This window comes from Hibiscus syriacus, unplaced genomic scaffold (genome assembly GCF_006381635.1).
Source record: "Hibiscus syriacus cultivar Baekdansim isolate YM2019G1 unplaced genomic scaffold, ASM638163v2 tig00111954_pilon, whole genome shotgun sequence".
NCBI classification, from domain to species: Eukaryota; Viridiplantae; Streptophyta; class Magnoliopsida; order Malvales; family Malvaceae; genus Hibiscus; species Hibiscus syriacus.
Window position 1 is genome coordinate 208,721 of NW_024063221.1, and position 8,542 is coordinate 217,262.

Below are 8,542 nucleotides of genomic sequence, written 5' to 3' on the forward strand. Positions count from 1 at the left end.
CAAATCTGATAAAAATTTTAGTTTTTATGTCATTTGATTCGATTATATTAAAAAAAAAGTATGATACGATTCAATTAAATTTTATTAAAAAAACCAAATCAAACAGAGGAGATACCTAGTTTAAGTAGAAGAAACGACATGTTGATGTAATATTTATATTGTATGAGCTGGATTAGGATGTTTTAATAAGGACGAATTTTAGAATTAAAATGATACTTGGGGCATTTTTATGGAATTAACTCTATTGTTTCATGAAGGAAAATGATACTTGGGGCATTTTTATGGAATTAACTCTATTGTTTCATGAAGGAATTTGAGTGGTTGATTGTTGACAGCTTTAAAATAGGTGGCCATCTGGTGGACGGTGGCAACTGGGAAGCTCCGCCGCCCACAGTAGAGTAAAGGTCCCCAGTGGCCCAAATCCAAACCACAAAATTTGGGAAACTTTACGAACGCCAAAGAGAATATACAAAAGGAAGTGCTAAAAAAACAGTGTTAGATTCAGGGCGCGCGAGTCGGATTCGGGGCCGATCTATCCCTCTGTAAAGCACGAAATAGTTCCCCTTGGTTTTACTCTTCATTTCATTTCCTCTGTCTTCGTCTTTCTTCTTTCTTTGACTTGGCAGAGAGGAAAGAAATTATCTTTATTTCTTTTGGAAAGGATGCAAAGGCGTCAGGATCACGGTCAAGATCTGTCAAGCCCATCACGGTTCATGGGTTGGTTCAGTCTGGGGATCTTGCTGGTCTCCAAAAGCTCTTCATGACAAGCCTTTTCTTCTCAACGAGAGAAACCCTGTTGTAAGTCCATTCCTTTGAGCTTCATTTATTTTTTATAATTCATTGCATTTTATGGTGAAATTTTAGGTCGTTAGTTTGGATCAATCAAAGATAGCTGATTTGGAATTGTGGGTGTAGTGGACTATTTAGATCCGGGGAATTTACTTGGCTAGAAATGGGTTATTGAAGCTATTCCATGGGAATCAGCTCATGGGCAACTATGTATGAGCTAATGATTCATTCATAATTCATACAAATGTGAACTACTTTGCTAAAAGTCCTAAAGAATTAGAGATGTTGAATTTCATGTTTATCATATACATGTATCAGATATGTGTATGGAACCTATTCCATCGTATTCTTAGATTATTAATTTCCAGTTGGCTCAATGCAGATAGCACAGACACCGCTGCATGTTGCTGCTGGAAATGACAGAGACCAGATAGTTAACTTTTGCTCGACTGGCAAGGGTCTGAGAAAGTTGAATTGGAAGCCAAATATGGTATGTACAGAAAAGGTTAACGGTATTTATCAGTTAATTTTTGTTCTGAAATCTAATGGTGCTCCTTGATTTGGACCTTTTGGATTCCTCCTCTAAGTTCTGTCTGTTCTTTTATTTGCAGTACGGTGAGACCCCATTGCATATGGCAGCCAAGAACGGATGTAATGAAGCTGTGCGGTTGCTTCTCGCTCATGGTGCTTTCATTGAAGCCAAAGCTAATGATTTTCTCAGCTCCTTATTTTCCTTTCAGCATTATGTTTTTTTTATTAGAATAGCATGGCAGAATTCGACTTCTATTGAGGATTTTCTTCATCCATGTTATTTATGCAGAATGGAATGACACCGTTTACACCTAGCTGTTTGGGACTCAATTCGATCTGACAACCATGCACTGTCAAGACATTACTTGAGTACAATGCTGATTGTAGTGCCGAGGATGATGTAGTATTCATTGTATTACTTTGTGGATTTCTTAATGTTTGTTTTATCTTTTATTACCAACTCATGGTAGTTGATACCCCTTTTGACCTGCAGGAGGTATGACTCCTATAAACATCTCTCCAAAGGCCCTGGAAGTGAGAAGTTACAGGAATTATTACTTAGGCATCTTGAAGAGCAGCGAAGAGAAGAGCACTAGAAGCATGCAGTGAGGCCAAGGCTAAGATGGACGAACTTGAGAAAGAGCTGTCAAATATCGTGGGATTGCAGGAGCTCAAAGTACAGCTTCGGAAATGGGCAAAGGGGATGCTTTTGGATGAAAGGCGCAGGGCTCTTGGGTTGAAAGTTGGCATTAGAAGACCTCCTCATATGGCATTCCTGGGTAATCCTGGAACAGGTAAATGCAATTGGATCGTATGGCTCAAAATTGATTACCATTTTTTAGCAAACATTCCATAAAACCTGTAGTTTTACACTTCTTATGTTTGGTCTTAAAAGGTAAGACCATGGTTGCTCGTGTTCTTGGGAAATTGCTTCACATGGTTGGAATTCTACCTACTGACATGGTAACAGAAGTTCAAAGGACAGATTTGGTTGGTGAATTTGTTGGGCACACAGGGCCAAAAACAAGGAGAAAGGTTTCCTTGTTCTTCATGGTTTTATTTTTTTCAATCTTTCGCTTGATTTTTATTTTTATTTTTTTCTGATGAACTATGGACTGATCATCCTCAGATCCAAGAAGCTGAGGGTGGAATTCTTTTTGTTGATGAAGCATATAGGTTAATACCTATGCAAAAATCAGATGATAAAGACTATGGATTGGAGGCTTTAGAAGAGATCATGTCCGTAATGGACACCGGAAAAATTGTAGTCATATTCGCTGGATATAGCGAACCAATGAAGCGTGTAATTGCTTCTAATGAAGGATTCTGCCGAAGGGTGACGAAATTTTTTCACTTTAGTGATTTCAACTCCTCAGACCTAGCCAACATACTCCATATCAAGATGAATAATCAAACAGAGCAGAGTTTGTTGTATGGATTTAAGTTGGATAGTTCTTGCAGTTTAGATGCTATAGCAAGACTAATAGAGAGAGAGACAACAGAAAAGCAGCGTAAGGAGATGAACGGAGGTTTAGTCGATCCGATGCTAGTTAATGCTAGGGAGAACATTGATCTTCGGCTCAGTTTCGATTGTATAGATGCCGATGAACTGTGCACAATAACCTTGGAAGATCTAGAAGCAGGCATTCAGCTTCTCTCGCATTGATACCGGGTCTCTCAATACATGAATGTCTTTTATCGTTCTATATGACCATGTAGCTTATGCTTTGAAGAACTTGCATTTCATTTTGCTTTGCTTTTGTCGCAACCGTCTTTCGGTTGGGCTTTGGAATTGGGCTTCGACTTGAAAAATGTGGATTGGAGTCGCCACCGATCATTTATTTAAAAATAAATGGGTTGATCGGATACCCTATTTCTTACCTGATCTGCATCTTACCAGAAATATGTCGGGTTCGGGAGTCGGTTACGGTCAAGGAAGGATTAGCACCCTTGAACCGCCCTTTCGGTACTACGTAATTTCCAGTTGTCTTAATTAAGAAAAATAACAAGTTAAATTAAAAGGTAAAGTTTCGATCCTAATTACTTACCCTTGATTGATTTGAAAAAAAATCGAGAAATATGTTAGATAAACAAGGTAAAGAAAACAAATAAGATACAAGGGAAAAATAAAATAAATAAAATAAGTAAGATAAGAAAAAATAGTAAAGTAATAATTATATATAGTAATATTTGAAAAAGGAAAAAAATAAAATATATATATATCAAAGTATAATAAAATAAATAAGCTATATATGTACACCAAATACTTAAAAATAGAAAAGCTACCCTCCCAATTCACCGAAAATGGGGGGCTCTAGTAAGAAATAAGATAAAAAATGGGCCCTCTAAGTTAGTAGTATATAATATAATGTTTAATAATGATAATGATAAAGACACAAAGTTTTTAAAAAAAAATAATAATATAATAATAATGAATAAAAAAAACGAAAATAATAAACATAATAAATATATAAGTTATAAGATATATTACATAAATAAAGAAATAATCAAATAAAAATAATTAAGAATATATATATTTAATAATATGTATATAAATAAACTATTAAAAGTATAAAAAATATACGACTAGATAAAGATAATTTAATATATATATAGTAATATTAGACTTATAAGTAAATATTAAAGAAATATATATATAATAATAATAAAATATAGTAAAAAATCAAATGAAAATAATTTAATATATATATATATAATAATAACATGAATAATAAAAATAAATGAATAAATATCCATATAATAAATAAAGGGACTAATATAGATTTTTTAAAAAGCTCTTTCCCTCCTTTAACCGAAAATCAATCTGGTTTTTAAAAATAAGCCTCGGGGTAGATCTAGGTTCGAAACTTTGAAACCCCACCCATTTTGGTCATCGGCGCAACCCACGTTTTGGGTTATTCGAACCAAATCTCAAGAAAAATAACGTGCACATGCAAAAGAAAGAAAAAAGAAAATGCTACCTTTTATTTCCTTTTCGAATCCTTTACAATAGCTTTGCCTTTGTATCTTCCCGTGCTTTCCTCTATGTTTTGTGTATAAATCGTGTGTTACAATGGTGAGTTACAATGACTATTTATAGTGCTTGTGGATCCTATCTTTAGGAATTTAAATAATAGTAGAACTCTATCCTATTTTTTGAATCCTAAAAAAATTCTATCCTATCTTTAAGAGTTTAAATTCTAAAAGGATAAAAATGTGTGTTGACAGCTTTAATTCATTCCATTGTTGTAAACATTGATCAACTCAGACGTAACTATTCTTTTCCTTAAGGGGACATTCTTCATGTCATAGTAGTATTCATTTGTTTTAACAGTGCAGTAATAAATTTCATTTCCAGCATCTCTTGTTCTATGTGTCTGGGTTTGTGTTTCCGACTGTAAATCAAATTTCAACTTGACTAGAACTTGAAAATATCTCGAATTTAAATGCTCAATAACATATTTTATAAATTTGAATTTTATAAAGTTAAATTCGATTAAGTTCAAAATCTGAACCAAATAATTCAAACAACTTAAAATTCGAAACTTTTTAGAGTGGAATCTAATTTTCTCACCCTTGTCCCATTAGATGCTTACATTTGGTTGAGTTGTTAATCAATTGTTCCTTGACCTCCTTGTCCGAATAATTGAGAATAGGTGGTTTCAGTTTCCTCCAAGAAACTCGGAGCAAAATATCTCCCCCCCCAAAAAAAAAAAAAAACTATGGAGCAGGTTATTTTTATTGAGTGGAAGCCCAATCCTTATCTTTTTCCCTTATTCTCACACCCGGGAAACTATGGTTTCGAGTTCGCTCTCACTTGTCTCATCCACATCTTCATTTCCTTCGACTTCAAACCTCGATCCATCTTCCAATTCTACATCTTTTTGGCCCGTAACATTTAAGCTCTTTAAACCCAATCCCAGATTCTCAAAGCATCTCAAATACCCGTCGTTAAAGCCCTTGGGTTGTTCCTCGACCGTTGAAGATGGGCCGCCGGAGCAGTTTTTTAACGGCAATTCGATAGCGGATTTCATGAGATTCAAGAGAGGGAGTCGAAGCGGTAGCGGCGAGTTGCAGACGGCTATTGTCGGTTATCGTAAGAGGTTCCCTTGGTCTATTCTTTCTCCTTTTCTTCGGGTATTTCTACAACCGCTCGAGCTTTGATTCTGAATTGTGAATGATCTAAAGACGATTCAGTTTGCTGGGTTCTAATTGTGGGGCTTTTTCTGTTAATTGATGTTTCAGGTTGATTTGGTCTCAACAATCCATATAGCGGATACAGAGTATGTTAGGCTAATTCAAACGTAGAATTTTTATGAGATTACAAGTAATTTATATTTTTTTTGTTCGTGGTAATGTATTTTGAATGCTGGGTTGTTCCTTGGTTATCTGATTGTAGTTTATTTTCCAAAAAACAGTGTAATATCGTAATTTGAAGACATGATAATTGAATGAATTCTTTATGAAGGCTGAGCAGAAATCTAGCTGGAAATGTCTGGTAAATTATTTGTATGCTAATGAATTAAACTGAATGATGTTCTATTTCAAGGAAAAAAAAAGAATGAGTGAAGTTGAGCATCATCTGGGCTGTGTGTGAGTCTGTAACCCTGTATGAATGCACTTTTGCAGTGAAGCAATAGGTTTTGGTTGTAGATAAGCATGACTCTCTGTGTGCTCCAAGGACTGAAAATGGCACTGAAAGAATGTAACTCCGCTGATGAAAATCTGGGTTTTGGTTTGGCTTTCCTACGTAAGGAATGATGGAAGTGTGTTAAAGATTAGGTTATTTTTCTTCTTAATATTTCAATCAGAACCTTTTTGGGAGTAAAATGGGTTGAGTTTGTGCGAGCATCGCAAAAATGTCCGGTTACTTGTAGCAACTTTACTATGTATGCTTGCATGGAGTTTTCTAGTTGAATTGGTTGAATGACTAATCTTGGCTGCAGGTACTTTGAAACCCTTCAGAAGGAGCTTGCACCATATGATTGTGTTCTTTATGAGATGGTAGCCAGCAGAGAGAGCTTGGAAAATAGAAGGAACCCTTCTGCGGCAAAAAGACTCAAAAGTTCACGGTCACGATGTTTCAATATTTTGGGATGCATTCAGCGGCAGATGGCTCGGATACTTATGCTTGATTTCCAATTAGATTGTCTTGATTACCAGGCTGATAATTGGTACCATGCAGATCTTGACTACGACACCTTCAAGTTACTTCAGGTAAGATAACATTGTTGGATGCATTTATGATGTGAAATCTGAGGTCAGCTTTATCATCATGCTTATACGTCTAATGTTTCAAATACTATTTTATCCAGCTTGAAAAAGGTGAAAGCTTCTTCACATTTGCACGCGATATGACCCTTAAATCGACAAAAGCTTTAGTTCAGACTGCTTCAGTCCCAGAGGACCTTGATCCTTGGAGATCCAAGCTTATATGGGCCTCTCGTGTGCTACCTATGCCACTTGTAGGTTTTCTCATTATCAGTGGTGTTTGTGCCGATGTGGGAAGCCAGGCATCTGATTATCCAGAGCTAGAAGCTTTATCAAGGCTCGACTTTGGTGCAGCCATGAAGGTTTTCCTTGCAAAAAGACTAACCTCCGAGTAAGTTTTGGAAAAAATATTTTATATTATATGGGATTTACAATTGGTTGGAAATGCGATGATAGACCTCACTTGTTTTACAAGGAAACTTATTTTCTGAACTTGGGAGTCGTTTTCGCATTTCTGTGCTTTGGATGTTGGTAGCTATGCTTTTGTGTATTTGGGTAGTTCTGAATTGAACATAAAGTTCATATATATCATGTGACAAGAATTGTTGAAAGAGACAAATATTATTTGTGTAGGTTCACACAAGTGACTGCTGATGTGGAAGAGAGATCGGTTATCATCGGTGAGAGGAACAGGGCTGCTATGGAAGCATTGAGACGAGTGATTGATGATGGTAATAATAAGATAGCGATACTATATGGGGGTGGCCACATGCCGGACCTAGGGAGACGCTTAAAAGAGGAATTCGACCTGGTTCCTTTCCGGGTACAATGGGTAACGGCTTGGTCCATTACGAAACAAGATTTCCAGAGCAGTTCCCTTCCGTTTTTGAAGACAAATGGCGGAAGTTTCCGGGTGGCCATTGAATCGTTACCAGACATTGGCATTACTCATCTTTTTTTGGGTCCTTGCATTAGATCTCTGGTTTTGGGAACTCTTTTGTGGAACTGCACTGAACTGGATCTCTGAAATTGCTTCCCAGATTGCTCAATATGCAGGATACAGCACAGGTGATGCGAGTCTTGATTAGATAAATTGTTTTTGATTGGCATTTGCTTGTGTAAATATCAAAACTTTGGAATTCGGATATAGCTCGTGCTAGGGAAAAAGAAAATGTAACTTGAATGAATTTGTTTATTCAAATTGGCAGGATGAACTCATTGATTACTTGGGGGCAGCATTACACGCCCTTCTTTCTGGATTTGTTCAACCAAAATATCAACTTGGCGGCCCAAAGTTTTTGGACTAGTCAAGTTCGTGGGGTATCGGAGTTTGTATGTCACGACGTTTTCCGATGCTTAAGTCTGATCATAATAGGGATATGCCTTGGGAAAATCGAATCCACTCATAATTTCACTAGATTTAAAAATAATTTAAATAAAGTTCGAGTTATAAAAAGAAGTTGAATAACTCGAAATGTTTAATAATTAATAGATTGGTTTTGAAGTCTCTCAATTTTACATGATATATGCACATCACATATGAAAAATATAAAAGAAATATATATGTATATTGTATATAGTTATAGAAAATTATTTAAATTGAAGTCATTAAGTATCGTAGCTTTATAAATTTTTATACTTAAATTTAAACAGAATCTTAAACAATTTGACTCGTGTTTTATAAATTCGATTCTACTCAAAAAGATTTTAAATAAAATTTATATTATAAAACAAGATTAGAGTAACTCAAGTTTTTGAACAAAACTCAACTTAATTAAAAATTCAACCCAAATAATAGTGATGACGGGTTCGAATTGGTGTTGCAATCCAACAAGCAATGGTGACGTCAGTTGTCTTACAATTTGCTCCTACCATGGACAGTACTCATTATTGTTCGAGTGGTCAGAAGGGTTGACGGTGAACTTTTTCTCTCAAACATTTAAATTAAACTATTCAAGTTTTAGAAACATTATTATTAAAAGGATTTTACTTAAATATCATCCTTGGTCCC

General features: G+C 35.5%; 2 pseudogenes; both read left to right on the forward strand.

The window, feature by feature from the left end:
* The first annotated feature begins 662 nt into the window (after positions 1 to 662).
* Positions 663 to 3,066, forward strand: LOC120173538 (annotated as a pseudogene).
* A 2,005-nt stretch (positions 3,067 to 5,071) lies between these two features.
* On the forward strand, positions 5,072 to 7,693 carry LOC120173537 (annotated as a pseudogene).
* Positions 7,694 to 8,542: the final 849 nt, after the last annotated feature.